Genomic DNA, 19,692 nt, shown 5'->3' with positions numbered 1-19,692 from the left:
CAACCTCGGCGTCGTCCCTTGGCCCCGTAAAATCTGCCCCGGAAATGAGATCGCGAAAGCTCTTTTCTTGGTACTGCTGATATTTATTCGGTTATTTCGGTTACGCGAACTGGATTATCCCTGTATTTCGATGAAGTTACTTCAGTCGCGTGTACAAGTCGTTGGGGTTATCGTTACGTCAGTTTGTAATTCGAATATCGTCGAGGAAAAATTGAAACTTTCTTGAAATATTCTATCAACCTTGCACTCGAATGCGGAACAAACATAGTTCTATCGCGATAGTTCCGCTCGATGATGTAAGAGACGAGTCAACGTGGCGGAATAGCAACGAAGACGCGAGTATTCGCGCATTTGTTCGCCTATCTTGTTCGCGTGGGAGGATTAGTTCGAGCGCGCGTGAACAGCCGATAATACAGCCGAAAGGATGTTTCGCGTTTACCGAATCGAGTTATCGTTCCTTCGAAAATTTTCAGAGGAAAACTAGCATCTTACCGTACATTATCATTATTATATATTTTCCCCGTTGCTTATCGTTAGGGTCGGTCGATTAGTTTTTCGGTGCGATCAAGCGATAAAGTTTGAGGAGAAAGGGCGGTTTACGGTTCAATGATGGCGTGTCCGTGCGAAGCGTAGGCATTTTCTTTTGAAGACGGCTTTTAAGGACGAGTACTCGCATCACGTGTACCGGTAAGTACGTTAACGTGAGAGAAACGGATTAATTTGCGAATGACCGATCGAAAGCGAAAGAGATGGCACGGCACGGAAACCTTATGGTTCTATCCTCGGTATAAGGAGACGTAAATCCATTTGGCTCTGGTGTTCGGTGCATAGCAACCCTTACGTTAGAAGACCAATAGATGACGAAGCTAACGGGGTTCAGATGACTTGACTTACGAAACCCTATCCGTGCTCTTTCGGTGCAACGCACCGTTTTTCTTTCGTTATGCCTGGCAATGAAGTCGTTACGGAATACAGGTCAGAGAATGCGTTCCACTTTTCGTCGAGCGTTTGCGATCCTCGATCTAAGACGCACGGTCGCCAAATTTGATTCCCTCCGTGCGGGGCGTCGCCTTCGTCCGCTTCTTTTGATCGTCGAAGCGTTCCTTCGATTCCAAAGTACGTGAACGCCACGGGTAGCGTCGAACGGAAGATCGATCGGTCGATAGATACCAAATTAGCGGAGCGCGTCTTCCCATGAACAATTTTAGCCAAGCTGGAAAGCTCGATCGGCCGTGCTGTACCCGCCACGTTGTTACACGTTCTTGATTGGCGGCAGATCGAGTGACGTCACTTGCACACTTTGACAGACCGATCGAATGATTCGATTAAAATTCTCGCGGTACGTCTCCTCGATTTACCGACGTACGACGAAGGACGTAGTACGGAGAACGGAGAACCGGAGGACGGAGCAGACCTTCTGCGATGCCAGCGAACGATCAAACTCGTCGCGGGACGATGACGTTGTTTGTTTTCATCGTCTCGCGCTCCGCGACGAACATGAATTCTCACCCCGTCGACGACAGGGAATGCACCGTTTGGTTCCGCGTTGACGTCGATGAGGGGCAAATCTCGATTCTCCCGCGATACTGATACGATACGTCGCGAATAGCGATCGTGTTTCTTTCGAATATATTTTCTGATATTTCGGGATTCCTCCTCTTCTTTTGCTCTCGAACATTTCGATCGATTAATTCGATCTTCCGTGGGCGGATACGAGAAACGCGAGTTTCTCAAGACGATACGTAAACGTGGAGAAGTTGTGGTTGGTTTTATTTGGAACAAACGTCGCACGAGAACGTTATTTCTCTAAGGGATAAGGGAGGGTGCGGCGACGCGAGGCCGACCTTATAATACCCCGTGCGCGTGCGAAGGTTGAAACTGCGTTGCACCATAAATAGGACGACGACGATTAATGGGTTGAAGTTAACCATTCGCGCTCGAACATAGAGCTGCAGTCGATAAGCAGGCCAGCGTAGTTTCTGAACAAATTTAGGTGCGTCGAGTACCGCGTCGTACGCGATATTTATAAGACATCGCGCACGCATACATTTACTTACCACCCACCCTCGCGGCCGTGCGCACACAAAGACGCGCGTATATACGTACAGAGCTTGGAAACAATTATTCTTGAAATACGCTCATCGGAGTTGTTCGTGTCGACGGAAAGTCGTTGAAAAGTTCTCGCACTCGCGGAAAGTTGGCTCTTCCGCGAGCAGAATTTTTCATCTTTTCTTTCCTCCAAGTTTTTCGATTACTTTATCTTACGAAAAGCGAAATGGTTGAAAGAATAGAGAATGCTTTATTCGCGGGTACGAAGAACGATCAAAGACGCGAAACGCGAACAGCGTCATTTTTGTTTGCCTCGAATACCAGAAACCCGATGAAATTTCAGCTCGTGAGACCAGAAGCAAAACTCGGCAAAAGTCATCCTTCGGGTTAAACGCCGAGAAACGCAAAGCATCCGATGTTTGGATAAAACGTCGACGGACATCCTGTATTTTCCTCTCGTACGTTTCAACCTCCGACCTTTCGAGCCGTAGATCAACGACGAAAATTGGCCGCGTTCGCGTTCGGGTCTCGCGTTAGTTTTCGCTTTCGGCTTCGAAACGTTGTCTGTTCGTTAGCGAGTGCAGCAGGATGCACGATTATTAAAGCTGATAACGAGGCGGCCTCGACACGTTGTCGAATATAACACCCGTTCGCCCCCAATTATTTCTTTCCGACGATGGACTCTCCGTTCTCGTTAGGAACGTTTGGCTCTCGGTCTTTGATTCGCGACGAAGGATCCTAGTAGCATCCGTCGAATAAATGCGTGGAACGGCGTTTAAAATATCGGGCCAAGGTTTCAGTGGGTCCGATGGTTTCGATACTTTGTTTTTAATCGACGAGCGATCGTTGAAAATATCGCGTAGGATACTTTGGATATTGTCCAGAGTGGGAAATTGGCGCAACGATAACCGGATACGGGAACGAGGACACCGAAAGATCGTCGCGATCGCGACGACGAGAGAGAACCTTGCAATTATTGCGAGAAACTTTCCATCGGTCTCCGAGGGATCCAGTTTCCCTCGTAGACTTTTCACCCTTAAATCCCGCGACACCCACGCACCTGCGAGTCGTGGAGTAGCAGCGATCGATCGGTATGCGAGCAGGAAAACGAGTAGGAAAATTACGGGGATAAGTATACGAAAGTAAAATAATAATCGTAGTTTTTGCAAAATGTTTCGAGCCTTGGTCTCCGAGTAGTCCCTCACGGGATACGAGTGTAGCGTTACCTATTCGTCGCGGGGAGAAGGCGCGGGTGTCGTGTGGGTATCTCTCGCGATCTACGCGGCCGTTACCGAATACGATAGATGAGAGACGGGGCGAGAAGGGGTGCTGTTTGCTCGCAAAGGGTGGATCGAGCGCGTGGCGGAGAAGCGCGGAGGGTGGCCGGGGCGGGTAGGCAGTCCAGGAGAGTTCGACGTCCCACATTTTCTTCAACCCCTGCCAACGGCAAGTCCACCAGCACCAGCTACGACTCCTCTTTCATCTCTTCGTTCTCTCCGCTCTTCCCGTCGCTTCGTCCATCCCTTCTATCGAACCACAACGACACTGTCGCGGCCAAGCCATCCCTCCCGACATCCCTCGAGGCTCTCCTCCAGCCTCGACAACGTTTCACGATCCCATCAGCGAACGAAGGTCTACCAGCACGCTGGAGACCCGACGCGACGATGAGGCACACCTCGTTGCACTTATTATCTCCTCGAGGCGGAATAGGAGTGGAAACGACCAAGACGATGAACCGTGGGGTCGAGGGAGCGTAAACGCGATCACGTTCGCGAAAGGGCGACGGAGATCGAGTGTGATCGAAAAGGGGTTCGAAAGGTCGCTGCCAGTGTCTACACCGACGTCCACACTGCCTCTGAAAACGATGAGAGTTTCGGTAGGATAAATCCCACGTCGGCATGGTTCCGTCGATGCTTCGCGCGTGGAATTCCTTCTCTCGTAATTTCGGATCGATGCACGTCGACTCGTGTATCTTCGATAGTCACCGATTCGTTTAGCGACAATCGTTTTTCTTGTTTCTCGGGCTTTATTAAGGTTGCGAAATAGCATCAACGTTACACTCGACTGCAAACGATTTTAACGCTCGTTTGTTGTACCGAGTATCCACGCCCTCGTTCGGAAACTCGGTTTTAGTAGTTCCGCGCGAACGGTCACCCGAGTTCAACTCCAACCGTAATCGCGGGAACACCTGTTCGTATATAGATACAGTGTGCGGGATATCCAACAGTTTCATACCCCACAAGTAAATTACTATTATTAGCATTAGGACGACACGCGCGAGTGATTCTCTCCAGAGTCGTAAGCTAAACCAATGGTGAAATTTGTTCGCCGTTTTGAAAACTCTGTTTAGAAAACGAAGAGAAAAGACGACGGGTTACGGTGCATCGAGTGCATCCTCGTGGTCACGTTGTCAAAGTGCACGCGTACTTGGGATCGATTTTTCCCGCTTCCCTTCCCGTTGCTGCGCCTCCGCGCTTTTGTCCCTTTTTATCCCACTTTCGTGAAAATACTCGCGAATCGAGCGTGCACGGGCCGCGGCCGGTGCGGGCGGACAGAGGAGAATGGTTTCGCCGTTTTTCCCCGGCTAGTCAGCCTCGTTTTCGAGCTTTGTGCACGAAAATGTGCAGGGACCGTGGTAATTAAGGTAATCGGGGTAATAATTTTTTAGCAAGAGCGACCTCGAGCGGTATATTTAGCGCGACCGATCGTTGCAAGGATAGCGATGGACGACGATTCTCCTTTCGATTGTCGCGGTTCGATTGTACGGAAACTCGAAGGTTCGACGTATCCGAACCCGATAGCGCGAGCGTTGCGACTACAGCTTCCCTTCTTCGGTAGATTTCCGATTACGCTACGTTACCCTGTTCGTGCATCAACTTAAGGCTAACGGCGACCCAGCGGAATCCAATATTGAATATTCGAAACCTGGGCAAACAGCCATTAGTAATCGATACTCGCGTAAACAGAGGCCTGCCGCGGTCCAAGACGAACCAATTAATTTCCCGTTTAATTCGCGTCCTGGTCGGAGTCGCGCGTTCGCAAATGTTTACGTGCGATTTCGTTCCTCGATCGTCGCGCAAAAATGTTTACTCGATGGGTCGCGAGGAGACGCGACGCGCGACGGAGCTAATAGGGTAGTTCTAAACTCGAGGAATGTAAGCACGCAGGTTCGCCGAGGAAAAACATTTAACGACTCGATCGTTTGCCTGCTACACTTCGATTCTCGTTGCGTGTAACGGGAAGAATATTCTTGATCTGAAATATAAGTTGATCTTGAATGGGAGCGTTTCTTTGCGATTCAGCGATTGTTCTCCCGATGCTTAGATAAAGTGCGTAAATAGGTTTGTTTGAAAGAGACTATAAGAATGTTCGTTCATCTCGCGTGGTTGGTGCTACGATGGCCATCGTTAAAATCGACGATTATTTCCCGGCGAATTTTGGAGCGATTTCCAGCTGGCGTGGTAGCGAGGACGCGGAAGGAAGAAACGAAGACGACAACGCGGCGGAAGAAGGCGGAGACTTGCGGGTGAGCGGCAGGGAGAACGATATCGCGAATAGAAAAGCCTCGGCAACGAAGACAGCGGCAAATGGCCCGGCGTTCGACCTGCAGGTGCAGAAAACTTGACCGAGTTTCCGAGGCGCACGCGGTGCAGGGTGACCCAGATTTCATCCTCTCTCTCCGTTTCCGTCGCTCGAACGTTCCCCCTTGCTCGCAACTCCTGTGCGTATGGAAACCCCATGTTCGCGTCGAGCGCGGTCGACGAGCCACGACCCTCGCGTAACCTACAAACCCCCATGTACACCGGTGCGCGGTGTCCCGACCTACGAGGGTCAATTTAGGTAAATTCGTTCCACCAGTCCCGTAATTCCAGCGAACCACGCTCGAAGGTTATTTTCTCGACTCTCGTTAATCGACACTCCGCGAGACATCTCGTTTCAATTACGTACTATCTTCTATTCGAGTCTTGCTCCTGAATTTTCCTTACCCCGAGTTTCATCTTCGCGGAAACTTCGATTGGACGTGAGGGGTACGCGAGAGCTTCTCGCGTGAGTACGCGACGCAATCAAGGTGTTACGCGAAACTCGTCGACGAGACGCGCTTTCTATTTTTTCATCAGAGGCGTTTTTCCAAGCGCGTTGCTCGCGAGAACGTCATAGTTGATTATGGTTATAAATAGAGTGTATTTATGTTGCCTTTAGCAAACGGTGGAAAAACAGATCGATGGACACCGACGGTCTCTCGGTTTCCCTCCGATATCACCGGGAATGATAACATCGATCGTCGTCCAGCTGACGTCACGCGCGCACGGTAAAAGCGCGTAAATCAGCCGGCCGCTCGTATTTCATCTCGACGGACCTGTTTTCCGGGGATTCTCGCGTCCTACGTCCTATGTCCTCCGAAGATGCGCGCGCTAGCGGATAGTCTCACGCCTGATCACCGTCTGCGTCCGAGGAAATAGAGCGCGGAAATTGTCGTTTATAAAAAATTGTACGGAGCAAAGTTTCTCGCGCGTATCCGAGGGGAACGCGTCACGTCAAGTTCAAACTCCGTCGGGCGGTCGATGTTAACGCTCTCGTAAACCGCGACGAATTTGATTAAAACTTCTCACCGACAACGACACGTATGCTTGCGCCGCGGCCGGCGTGGCGGAGTGATTGCACCCCTATCCGTAATCGTGGGGAACGTGGTCGCCACGGAAAATCCGTCCGAGGATTCGCTTATCGCTTTTCGATTTTCACGCGACATTCGATTAAAACGAAAGCTTCGCGACAATTGCTGGCCGTAAGTTGCGTTTACGAAATACTTCGAGTTACGGGATAATCGTTCCAAGAGCGACAACGCGACGCGACGTTGGCGCGCTGCGGCGTTTCCGAGTTCGAAAGGACGTTTGCTCGATTTGTCCGATTCTTGGAAAGGAACGTTCCAAGAACGCCGTCTTGGCGAGAATTTAACGGGACCATTCCGATATCGCCGAAACGGAAATGTCATGCGAAAACGTTGCGTGGGCCGCCAACAGAGGTGATTACGATGCGTCACCAAGATCCAGACGCGCCGTTACAACGATTTACTCGAGATTTATTTCGAGGCCAGCGGCGACGTCGCGGGGTCGTCGTAGCGCATTTTTCTCGGTAAAAAGGCGTCAGCGATCCTCCCCGTCGGAATACGTTCGGTTGCGAGCTGATCCTTCGGCGAACGCGACGAAATTGCAAGCTCAAGGTTTCCCGCTCGAGGAAAGACCTATCCGAAAGACGGATCAGATATTTTCCTTCGCCTAAATCAAGGGTATTTTACTTCCAATTCGAGAAGGATCGTAAATCTTCTCTATTTCTCTCGTGTAATCGCGAGATTCGAAGCACGGTTGGCTCGGTGGTGATAATTGGAGTTGTTCTGGTGTCGAAGCGAGCAGGTTGCACCGAACGAGAAAAGATTCAGGTGGTTTTTAGTACCTGTCGGGCATCGATCCCCTCCCCGTTGGGACTTTCGGGAAGTTTAATCGATGGCGGGACGACTCGGCGCGAATTCGGCCAGGAACGACGAAAAAGAAATAATAGAACGTGCTGGAACAAAAGAGAGAAAAGCACGGACGTATCGATTTTATCGCGTTCGCGTGCACCGAGGATATCGTATCGTCTCGGTCGCGGGCAAGTCGTGCGTACCGCGAACGGTAATTTGCCAAACGATTCGAATAGAACCGAAGGGAACTCCGCGAGATATACATGGCCCGTCGTCCGACACGAATACCCGCGGCTGTATATCTTGAACCCGTTGGAACCCCAACGTCGTTTCCTCGTACTCAGACGGTGGTCTCAAAAACTAAACGCAACGATGAAAAATCGAGGAGTCGCTGATTAGTGCGGGATGAATGAACTTTGGCCAAACGTTGAAATTACGATATCGCGAACAGAAATGCATTTTTTAAAGAAATGCAGCTTATGTTGTATAAATAAGTCGGTGGCCGAGGTAATCATCCGCAGGTGGGTCGCGAAGTGGGAGTGCGAGACAAATACAAGTCGCGAACTCGATCGGATCCCGCACGTTTGGCGCGGCGACTGGATCTCCAAAATGTTCTCCGAACTCTTTTGCAAGAAGATGATCTTGCTGGAGAAGCGATCGACATGCCGACAATTGGCGATCTCGCGAAACGTTCCGGCTCTCGAGACGAGTCAGCGACGCACTCGAGTAGTAGCGTAACGTAAGGTAACGCGATCGGCTGCGAGGAAGAAGGAAGCGGAAAGCAACGCGGCCGGGTACCGGGTAGAGGGTTAGCGAGGGTAAATACGGAGGGCGATGGCAAACGACGGAGCGAGAGAAACGATGGCTAGAGAGAGAAAGGGGTGGACGTAGAGGGAGTCGGAGGGTCGTACGTATCGCATCAGGGTGTATGCACCGAAGAGGGGTAGGCCGCGGCGGGGGTCACGGAGTGCGCTGACCTACTGTTCCACATTCGTCGTGCACAGCAGCCTTTCCGAACTTCGTCGCGGAGCGAACCCAGAAACCCAGAACGCTGTCCCCCGTACCCTCCAACGCCTCTACCCTTTCGCACTCCGTCTCTCTCGCTTCTATCCCCTCTTTCCTGTCCCTCCTGCCGTCTCGCGGATTTCAAGCTGAATCCTTTATATCATGGAATTGTGCGGAACGACGCGACGCAGCCTTTCGGTCGCATCGCATCGTATCGAATCGCATAGCATCGCATCGCGATGCCTATGATTTTCTTCGTTTTTCCCGTTTTCCAAGTACACGTATGCGGAGGCAACGCGCTCCAGTTAATCGTACAGCGATCGAAAAGAGGACGATTCTTGGTCCAAAATAGACAACGCTGACGCGCAACGTTTGTTCCTACTGTCGTTGGTATTGCGTTCTATTGTATCGTAAACATCGGGCCGAATCTTGTTAATTTTATAATTTTTATTTCGCGAATGCATGGACCGGGCACTATAGCTTAATTACGCGAAACGCTACGGGGAAGACTATATTGCTCGCGGCGGTAGATTCTATTCTACGCGAGGTAATTTGGTTAACGAGATGGATAGATGCGCCTAGCGATGAATAGATAGCGGCCTACTTGGGACGATTTTCAACGGAGGGGTCCGCCGGTGCGTGTACTTTGTTCATTGGCCCGATTGCCCGTTAAGCTCTGCCTCGTTTGTTTCCAATCTGCCGGTAATCCGTATCACCGAAGTCGAATTACGATTCATTGCGTCCATTAAAACCATTGTCTCGTAATCGTCGTTCCATCATGTATTCTTACGTGGTGAATATTACACACCTCTAGCGTCCACGAGCCGCGAACAAGTTATTTATGTTGATCGATCGATCAAAAAAAGGGGTGTAATTTCTGTAAATAGATGTACGTAGTAGCGTCGGACACTATTCGATGTCCCTGAGGATTTCTATTAGCCGAAAACCCGTGCGAGTGTACATTCCTCGATCGAAACGAAGAAGGCGGTGATCGGGAGTAAAGAGTCGTTTAGCGAGAAGACACGGCCGTTATTTCGTTTCGTTTGCGAGGGTAATTAACGCCCCTCGCGCGCAGAGATCGTTGAACCGAGATCGTTCGTCGTGCGATCGCGTACTCCTTATTCTTGTGTTCGATCGAAAAAATGTTAACGCTCGAATCCTTCCGGTCCGATTTGCAGAGATTCGAGAGATTACGCTCGGGGAATGGGGGTGGGTATGGGAACGGGAACGGGAGCGGAAACGGGAAGGACTCGAAAACGACGCTTTTCCATGAATTATTCTAAAGTTGGAGAGGGTGGACGGGGCGCCGGGACTGCGTGGAACGTTCGTGCACCTCGAAAGCTCATTTCCCACCCCGTCGGTGAACGTTATAGCGCATGCCTGGTCGCCGTCGGCAGTATCGGTTCGACGAACACCAGCGAGACCGAAAGCTCACTTACGGTCACGAATTCTTACGCACACCGGGCACAGGCCGGCGTGCGTCCCGACACCTGGTGTTTCGACCAGGTAAGTGCTTCGATATGGATGAAAACTGGCTTTGAAAATACGCGCGTTAAGAACGTTCCACCCAGGGAAAACGGAAACATTGAACCTTTGTCGAACACTCGTTATAATAAGGAAATAAAAACGAAGCGAGAAGGAATTGCTAGAAAAGGACTACGATCGGACAATAGCAAAGACGTTTTATTCGGCTCGAGACGAAGAAGGATCCTTATCGATCGACGCGGGAACGTTCGAATCAAAGATTCAGAAGCGAGACATTATTTGCGGTAAACGATAGTGTCCCTCGGATCTTCGAAGTTCCTCGGATGTTTGAATCGAAACCCTGTTGGAACGCGACGCGCGAAGCGACGAGTAACGCGATGGACTAATAGGCGTTGGACACGTTGCGCGGGAACTATAAGCGAGAAGTAGTTTGCAAACTTTGGGCGGTGCCAGCTTTGACGTCGACGACAGAAAGTCCAGCTCGTAACCGATAACGACAACAGAAAAACCCTCGCGCAATTAACCTTTCCGCGAACAGTTAGGATCGGAGAGTCCGAGTCCTGTTGACTCGCGTTGCGCACCTGTGCACCTGAATTCGAGGGTGCGATGCAGGAGAGAAGAGCACGCGACCGCAGAGATGGCGCGATCTCTTCGGACCGTGAAAAATCGAGGCTGTTACTGCGGGCTGGAAAATTAACCGGAACGAGCAACAGGAAGAACGAGAAAAAACGGAGAAGAAATCCCGAGAGAAAGGGAGAATCGCGGGATCCCGAGACGGAAGAGCAAATTCGCGGGAAACGACGAGAAGAAACGCTTGCGAGACGCGCACACGCTTACATTCGTGGTTAAAAGAGTAATTCCAATTTTGGGAAAACGTTCTTAAGAGTGGCACCTGTTTTTCTCTAATCGTAGTCCTCGGATCCCCGGGGATTCCCGAACGCATCGGTAATGGTGGGCAATGGGCCTTTAGAGGAAGCGAGCAACTCGTTTCGCGGAATAATAAAATGCTCGTAACGATATCTTATCCTTGTTAAGGGATTAAGTACACGTAGGAGGATACGTAAACATTTTGATTTATTTTCATTGGTTTCTTAACATTCATTTCATTCTAGGCAAATAAACTACGTAACGCATCCGGTGAAGCGGTTGGTAGAAGAAAAAAGTAGAAAATTGTTTGTATTTTGCGTAGGTTCCACTGCAAACGGGACTAGATATTGAATCTATGGCGATAAAAATTGATATCGTTGCGTGGTTGGACTAATTTTATTAGCTACAGGCGACATAAATATTGGAAGAATTTACTTCCGACTAGAAAATATTAATTTTGGCCAGGATTTATCGAAAATTTGCTCGTGTGCGTCACCCTGTGTCCGATGTGCGCCGGTCCTGAGGTTGTAGGCGCGAGCGAGAGGAACGTATCGCGCCGAGGGAGAAAAGACGAAGCGCGTTGGGGTTGCGGGAGAAGGACAGATAACGATAAGGGTAGTGGTGTCAGGGTGGAATAGACAAAGAGAGGGTGAAGTCAGATTCGGAATGGTGGGGAGTGGCGTGTGCGAGTGGTGGTGGAAGAGCGAGAGAGCGTAGTCGAGCGACCGTCCCGCTGTGGCCACGAGCTCCGACGCTCGGGGAACGTAGGTAGTGCGTGAACTTCCGGCCGAGTGAAACGGACAAGAGAGAAACGGGGAACGGAGAAGAAAGGGCTTATACGAGATTCCCTCGGAGAGACTCCCGGAGAACCTCCCTTGGCTTGGTCGGACTTTCTCTTCGGGATCGCGCATCGTTGTCTTCGGAGTCGCGAAGTGTGTTGAATCGACGGAGACGCGAAATCGCGAACGCGAGAACACGCAGACGGCGACGAGTGCGTACGCAATCGTTAGTTTGGTGAAAAACGCGAGTGGCTACGGGTGCAGAGGGGTCGTGTGCGAGGTGCTGGTGAAAGAAGGGTTCTCGTGGTCGCCGCTCGATCGCCCTCGGAGACGCTGAGGGACGCGAGTGCGTTTGTTATGCGACCGTGGTACGGTGGCGGTTGACGGCGGCGGCGGCGACGAGGACGAGGACAAGGAACAGGAACAGGAACACGGACAGGACTGGGAAGAGGAACGGGAACGGGAACGGGAACGGGAACGGGAGAGCGAGTCGAAGCAGCGGCCGTCGCGGAGGACGTGGACGCGAACGAGGAGGTGGAGGAGGAGGCGGAGGAGGCGGCGGAGGTGGAAGAGGAACAGGTGCGGGAACGGGTGCGGGTGCGGGTACGGGTACGGGAACGGGTACGGGCACGGGTACGGGTACGGGTGCGGAAGCAAGGGCCGTGGAGAGAAAGGAATCCTCGTTGCGAGAGGAATCGGGAACAGTGCGTTCTGGTGTGTTGCCGCAAGGGAGGAGGGGAGGGAGGTTCGAAAGGGAGGAAAGACGACGACGTCGACGACGAGGAGGAGGAGGAAGGAGCGGAAGAGAGGTGCTGGAGGAAGACGAGGAAGAAGAAAAGGAAGACAGTGGTTTGCGTGCGTGTTCTGGCTTGTCCCGTCGCCGGGAATCGGGTTCGGGATTTGGATCGCTCGTGGGATATCGGGATCGGGAGAGTTTTAGAGTTTAGAAGAGAGAGGAACACACAGCCCCCCTCTCTGTTCTCTCCCTCCCTCTCCCCAGTCTCTTCGAGTTTTCGCGAGTGATCGTTTTTGCGCGAACGGTGCGTGCGAGCCAAGACGGAAGAAGAAACGCGATAACGGGACGTTAGAGGCGGTCGGAGAAGGAAGAGGCCAAAAGGAAAGGAAACAAACGAGGATACCCGAGGAAAAGCGGTGGTATGTGGTGATAACATTTTTTTTTTTTCTTTTTTTCCCCCGTTCGCTTGAAAGCGGGAAACGGTCCCCACTGTGTTACGTCGAGGACGACGGAGCGTTTTTCATCGCGTGTGGTGTGATTAATCTTAAAGTGGTGCCTCAGCACGAAGAGGGAATCGCCAGCAGGGCAGAGGCTCGAACGCATGTAGGAACATGGCCGCAACCAGCCCCTGCCTCCCTCTAGAGGTGAGTTGACCGAAACCGAAGCGAAGCGAAGCCAAGCGGCGCGCCGCGACTCCGATTCCGTTTCTTCGCACGAGCTAATTCCCATCGCGAAGCCTCGACTCGTTATTCCAAAGATACTCGACCCGTCTTCGATTCTTCTTCGATCGCGGACACTGACCGTTGCGCCGCGCGTCTCTACAACTCTTTCTGATCTCGTTCGCGACCTATGCTCGGTTCATCCGGCTCGGTTTCATTCTCGCGTGGTGGTTTTCGTTCGCATCGCGTTCGTTATCGACTCTATCGAACCGTTAATTACCGCCTACGAGATCGACCGAGTACGACGAGGAAGCCGGACGTCGTCGTCGTCGAGGAAATTCGGCGAGTCGGCGTAGCCTCGACCTCCTTCGCTCGTTTCTACTTTTCCTTAGCCGTAGTGCGGACAAAACTACCGACCGATTCTACTCGATTCGACTCGACTCTGTCACCTACACGTAGCTCGCGGTCCGCTCGAAAATCGTATATGCGTCACCCAGGATTGATGCCACGCAACGAAGCCTCGTTAGGCAGTTATAGAGTTAAACGGTTGATTCGGTAATAGAGGGATCGACCTCGAACCTCACCGAACGCTCTCGGTATCGTCGCAAACTAGTCACTCTCGATGGGAGGTTTTACGCACGCTGCCGTTCCCGATTCCGACCAGTGCGGATTCTACAACGTGGTCAAAATAATGGGAGACTATATAGGAATAATTCTGTCGATCGAGCTCGATTTTGTTAAGACCCCTTCGGATGCGGGAGACGGTACGTAGCATCGATCCGGTTTCGCGTCAGTTTATTTTATTTTATTACCGAAACAAGAGTTTATTTCGATGCGTTGGCGGATCATTCGTCGCATCGAATAAGTGGCCGAATCTGCGGAGACGTTGGGGACGTTCCCGTGAAAGCGAAACGAAATTTACAGGTTTGTTTTTCTTCTTTTATCCAGCTCGATTCCTGATTGGGCTTGTTTAAGTTAACGCGAGTAAATTAACGAGACGCGATCCCATTTCCGTGTACGCAGATTAGGAGGTGTTACGATAAGGTGTTTCGCGTCGAGCCAAGTTTGGTAGGAAAAAATATTATTCTATATACTCGACTTATATTGTATCGTAGCGTAGAATCGCCGGCCTTCGGTCGAACAACGAAGCATCCTGTATATCACGCTGGCCCCGTTTATTTTGCCGTTCCTATCGGGCTTTCATCGCGTCACTTATCAGCCTCTGCTGTCTGTTCGTGTTCGCGAATGCAGCGGAACCGAGTGGTTAAAGAGAACGGGCCGCGATCCCCCCGGGGGATGCATAAAAGTTACGACCAAGTCTTTCGAGTGACGTTTCGCCACGACTCCTCGCGTTGCTTTGTACCCTGCTGCGCCTCTCCCGACTATCCCTTCGTTAAAAAACTGTCAAAGGGACGAGGGCATTTCCCGAAGAGTCCTCGACTCTCGCCGACAGGCCGTTCCGTTTTACCGGTTCAACCGCGTCGACTAAATGCTGACGGATCTAGCGGATCGAAACTTTTAACGGTCTCGAAGCATTCGCTATTCGTCGCGTTACCGGTTAACCGGTAGATCAACGTTATCGATCTTTACTCGAGTTCGACATACGTATTCGAACGATCTTTGCCGCTTCTCTAGATTGGGCTAATTTTTCGAAAATACCAACAGTTTTCCAAGGGCGTTTTCCTAGAGCATCGCGAACAGCGTCGGATCGGAGCAAACGTCAGCGACGGCGTACAATTCTAGCTGGCTCTTCGGAGCGATATTAAAATAATTGGATAAAAAGTGGGTTAAAGTTTTTATCGAGTTAGCCAGCATTATCGAGCCACGGAGGAGGCGTACTTAAACAGCGAACGGTTTGCGGCGTCTGCCTATCGTGGAACAAAAATAACGATACGAGCACGAGTATCGAAGCTTGTCGAATATCGTTCGGCGAGGATGGAAACATTCCGCGAGCGACGCCACGCTTCGATTAATAAAGAACAATTCGCAACACGCGCATTTTTATTTCGTAACTATAGAAATCTGCACAACTCTAAAATAGCTAGACGACTGCCTTTAGTCGATACGTTTTTATCGAACAAAATAGCGACTAGCACCTTGTTAACCTCATTCGTTGATGAAACGTGGTCGTCTTTGCCGAAGATTCGAATGCACAGTAGATACGGCCGACCATGGTCAGACAAGGAGCAAGTACTTCTCTTTCGAATATTTGTGTGCCCGTTGATAAGTATAGCTAATCGTTTTAAGGGATAAAATGGAATAAAACGAGGTTGGTGTTTCCGTTACTGTTATTCACGTTCACCAGCTGTCCAGTTTCGGATTAATTAAGAATGTCGCGACGTTAATTTCGGCGGCGGCATTTTTCTCCGACCGAGCACGGCAACTCGTAAATAGGAAGGGCGTCCACTTCGAATTCCCGTTGTCGCGAGCGTAATTTGCCGTGACATGGAGTGGTCCGCATTGGAAATTTATTTTATACCGGGCGATTTATCGCTTTCATTAAAACGCCGCGCCGGCCGATCGCGAGCACTGGTCCACGGCCGCGCACGCCTCACCTACACCTATACCCCGCACCCTCATTCTTCCGCGAGTCGTTCAAGATTCGTCCAAAATAAAGGTCGACGACCTAAATCGAATCGAATCGTATCGTATCGTTTCGTTTCGTTTCGTTTCGTTTCCTTCTCCAAGAATCGTCTATTATTCGAAATCGTCCTCAGCTTCGTTTCAGTTTCCTTCGATTTGAAATCGGTATCCCATTCGATACGTTTGCGGCACAGTTCTCCCTCCAAGGCTTCGTCGAAACAATCACGATGTTTCGTCGAGTCCACCGAGAAAAGATTCCCAAACGTAACTTTTACGTTTGACCCGTTAAATATCAAACTAAAACTTTAATATCAATAAAAAAAACTGTTTTGCTCGATCTCCTAGAAATGGGTCACCGGTCGGTGCTTACTAGGTTAAACGCGCTTCTGCGCAGTGACGGTACTTGAAATACTAAAGCCATTGACATATGGTTTCGAGGGCATACGGTTCATAGTTTTCGAGATTTTTCGATCTGGACTTGATTCGGGATACTCGCGATTGGTTCTCGTTGCTTCGCGAATATTCTACCAATCGTTTCTCGATATTGTTGTAGCACGTGCCTTTTTCTCCTTGGAACGATCAATTCTAGAGAAAAAAAAAAAATTAATTTTAATTTGACATGGTCGCGAATATGGTCTGAATCGACGACCGAGACGCGCAGGGATCAATTCTGAAATCAGAACTCTGGCGGCTCGATCTCGAAGGCAGCTATTCCCCGAAGATTCGTCGACGATCGCGAAAAGGAGGTCGACGATCCCCCGGTACGAGTGTCCTCGCGAACAGTTAATTTATTAGAGATCCGCGGGGCAGGTGTGTCACGTGAGAGCCAGACGTTACGTAACTGCCAATTAAATAATGGCTCGAAGCGTGCCGGCCGGTCGTTTCGTCGTTCGCTCGGCTAATCGCGTCCCTCGTGTATCCAGTCATTCGGTTCGATCGATCGACCCTTTACTCTCGAGTTGGATGATCGTGATCCGATATGGATGAACTACAACCGCGAAATCGTTTGTACGATTTTTTCATTCTCCGATTCCTAAAATATGCAAATTTTTTACGAACTCTGACCGTCGATCTTCTCTCGTTCGGTACACAGTCCTCGATTCCTTGATTCCTCGAGTCAGTTCTCTCCCGACGCTACGGGAGCTTGGAATTACGAGGAATTTATCGTACCATCTAACGGAGCGGGGACAGCGGATACATGCCAATGCCAATGCAACGAGCTCTCGTATACGCGACTCCCGTATCGTATCCCACTGTCCATATTTCCAAAGATCGACGCGAGCAGAAATGGCGAGTAACGTAGAGACGGTAGGTATCCAATGCCGCAAGGTTGTTACGTTCGGTTGTATCGCTACCGTCCACGTCTACTTTGTAAACATCCCTCTCATTCGTGGAGGGTTGATCGCGTCCTGTTTAGCTCGACCATGTTTTATTCCGAACGTTGCGAGGAGGAACGACGAAGGAAAGAGGAGGCGCGGCGAAGGTTTCCGGTGCCAAAAAGAAACAATTTTCGCAAGTGGAACTTGCTTGGATATCTTCGTCGCAGAGGAAAAAACGTTCTCGTCGAGGGTGCGGCGTATTCCAGCCGAAAAAGAAAGCTCGGCCACTCGTCGACCCAAAAATTGCGCTGAATCTTTCGAGGGAAAGAGGACAGACCCCGTGGCGCGTCACCCTTTTCCTCTTCGCCACTCTGCCGACGCCGATGTCTCGGATCGTGAAAACCAGAGAAATTGGGTCGAAATTCTAACGGAAGCGTTCGTCGACTCGTATCACGCCGATTGTCGGGGCTGATTGCACTCCAACCGAGTTTCTCCGCGGGGGTTGGTAAGCGTGACAAAGTCGGTGTCGCGGCACGTGTAGGCTGCGAGACTCGAACTCGCAGTTGGCAGAACTGGCTCTAACGGCCGCAGGCTAGAACGGAAAGCAGAGACGTCGCTGATGTGGAACCGTGGACGAAACTGGGGGTGTTGGGGGCGGAAGAGGGTCGACCGAACGGTCGAGGAGGGGCCGAAAGGGCGGCATGAATGAACGATCGATAGATATATAGGTACTCGCTGCTAGGTATTCACTTTCTCGTGTATTTTCTCCGGAGACGCGATATTTCTTCCATCCAAAGTATACCGATTATCCCTCTCCGAACGCGTTTTTCCTCGTCACCGGCTCCTGTTGCGGTTCGCTTTTACCGCTGAGCGAGCTGTCCGATTCATCCAACACTTTATTTTACTTTTCGCAGTAGCATCGTACGTTTCGCGGCTGCTCTTCGCTCCTGCTTGTAAATAGAATAGCGACGATAGACGCACGGCTTCTTAAACGCACTCCGTCGCGCCGGGTGGACGTTTATTCCCATAAAAACCGCATCCACCTAGAAATACCAACTTGGACCCGGCTCGAATAACGAACCAACGTACATTGCGTGCGTGGGTGTCTGTGTTTTTCAACTACACCACTTTCGCAACCAACGATCGTACATAGTACTCGTAGAATGATAACTGAACCGAACGGAAAACTTTGAAATGTCTCTGAGAGAGAAAGTAAAAAGGACTCGTACGTAGGACGGTGCGTGGAGAAGAAGACGGGTCCGTTTCTCGATGACCAATCGTGCTGAAATGCTCGGTGGATTCGTGGCGTGGGTGGAAGAGAGGATCCCGCGAATGTGTGCGTACATTACCAGCGCTCGCGTATACGTGCGTGAATACACTGCGCATACGTCGACTGCGTATTCCTGCTCGTCTAACTCTCCTGACCTCCTCTCTCTCCTCTCTCTTCTCTCTTTCTTCCCAACCACCCTGCGGCCTCCTCCCTGCTTCCCTCTATCTTCTACTCGTACTACTTGGCAAATGTTGGAGACGTCGAGTCGCCCCGGTTGACCTTACTATTGACAAGGGCGCCTTCCCTGATTTATTAAGCTTCGGGCGACGTAAGGAAATGAGATTCGCGTCGGCCGATATAAATATTCCGATACCCGAGAACCAGAAATGGGCGAGAAGATCTTTCAACTCTTTCGAATACCTCGCAATTGGATCTCTAGATATTCCTAAGCGCGTTGATTACTTTTTTAAGCGAACTTCCGTGGACTGTATCGCGGGTCGAAGAGAAGATTAGTCCTAGAGGGACTCGCGTTAGAGAGAAATCGCATCCGTGTAACGAAATGTATTCTACGCGAGAAAGTTTCTCTCCGATGCGATGTTCCGAAGGCTGTCGTCGTCCTACGAGTCCAAGTTTGAAACCGCGTCATCGCGAAAAAGTTGGAGAACCAATAAGCAGACGTACAGTTGACCCCAGCGGACGGTAACTGGTCGCGTGGTACGATTGCATACGATTGCAGTGGAAACTTTAAACGAGGCTAATTTATCGTGGCACGCCGCGATCGCGTTAGTTTTCATGGGCGTTTGGGAACGCGAATTCGAAAAGCGAGAGGTTCTCACGGCAAACGAAAAATTAGCAGAAAAATGATCCGTTCCGAGGTAGAGCGTTGGGTATCCAAGGTGAGAGATATTTCGCGATACAAGAAAATGCTGACTCGGTTGGTGAGCGCGTAACGCGCAACGAAGCTTGATAATAGACGTAGAAGGGTGCGTAGATTCGCGTTATCGCCGGAGCCATCGTTGCCGTTGGTAAACGTGCCACGTCGAATAACGTTTTTCATTCGCTAGCATGCAGTCGGCTCCATGGATTGCGTAGGAGGGCCAACCACGTCGGTCCTGTAATGTTATAGGTCAAGGATCCGAGTGGGGTCGCGTCGCGTCGGGTCGCGCGTACGTGTCCGGTTTCGGGAATGATGACGACACGCGACGGCGTTGCGTTGCATTGCGTTCCGTATCGACTATACGGGCTTGCTCATGGAAACTGACACGAGAGGTGGATTCCTTTCGATGAATCGGTGGACCGTCGAAGGTCGAACGCGAACCGTATCGTTCGCGGTAGAATGTTATAGTTCAAGGATTCCCTGTATCTACGAATCGAGTAGCGCCGCCATTTGTTTAGCCACGACCCGGAGTACGGGAAAATTTATCGCATAATAATAACGTAGCGCTATTAATAACACCGCTAATCGACCGTTGATCCGACGACAGT

The 19,692-nt window shown here is 50.7% G+C and overlaps 1 protein-coding gene across 4 annotated transcripts in view; it reads left to right on the top strand.

Moving 5' to 3' along the window:
- The window catches only part of LOC128892004 (voltage-dependent calcium channel type A subunit alpha-1), a 98,183-nt gene that overhangs the window by 16,825 nt on the left and 61,666 nt on the right, over positions 1 to 19,692 (top strand). The window contains exons 1-2 of one of the 4 annotated variants that reach the window (XM_054152033.1): positions 12,669 to 12,795; positions 12,927 to 13,020. The exons of 1 other annotated variant lie outside the window; for it this stretch is intronic. The gene's annotated coding sequence lies outside the window, so the exon portion shown is untranslated. Of the gene's footprint in view, positions 1 to 12,668; positions 12,796 to 12,884; positions 13,021 to 13,621; positions 13,960 to 19,692 lie in introns of those variants that run through there. 2 more of the 4 variants (XM_054152031.1, XM_054152032.1) reach the window with 2 other exon arrangements.

Source organism: Hylaeus anthracinus, unplaced genomic scaffold, assembly GCF_026225885.1.
Source record: "Hylaeus anthracinus isolate JK02 unplaced genomic scaffold, UHH_iyHylAnth1.0_haploid 12002, whole genome shotgun sequence".
Classification (NCBI taxonomy): domain Eukaryota; kingdom Metazoa; phylum Arthropoda; class Insecta; order Hymenoptera; family Colletidae; genus Hylaeus; species Hylaeus anthracinus.
Note: the sequence above shows the minus strand (reverse complement) of the source record. Positions and strands in the feature narration are given on the sequence as shown.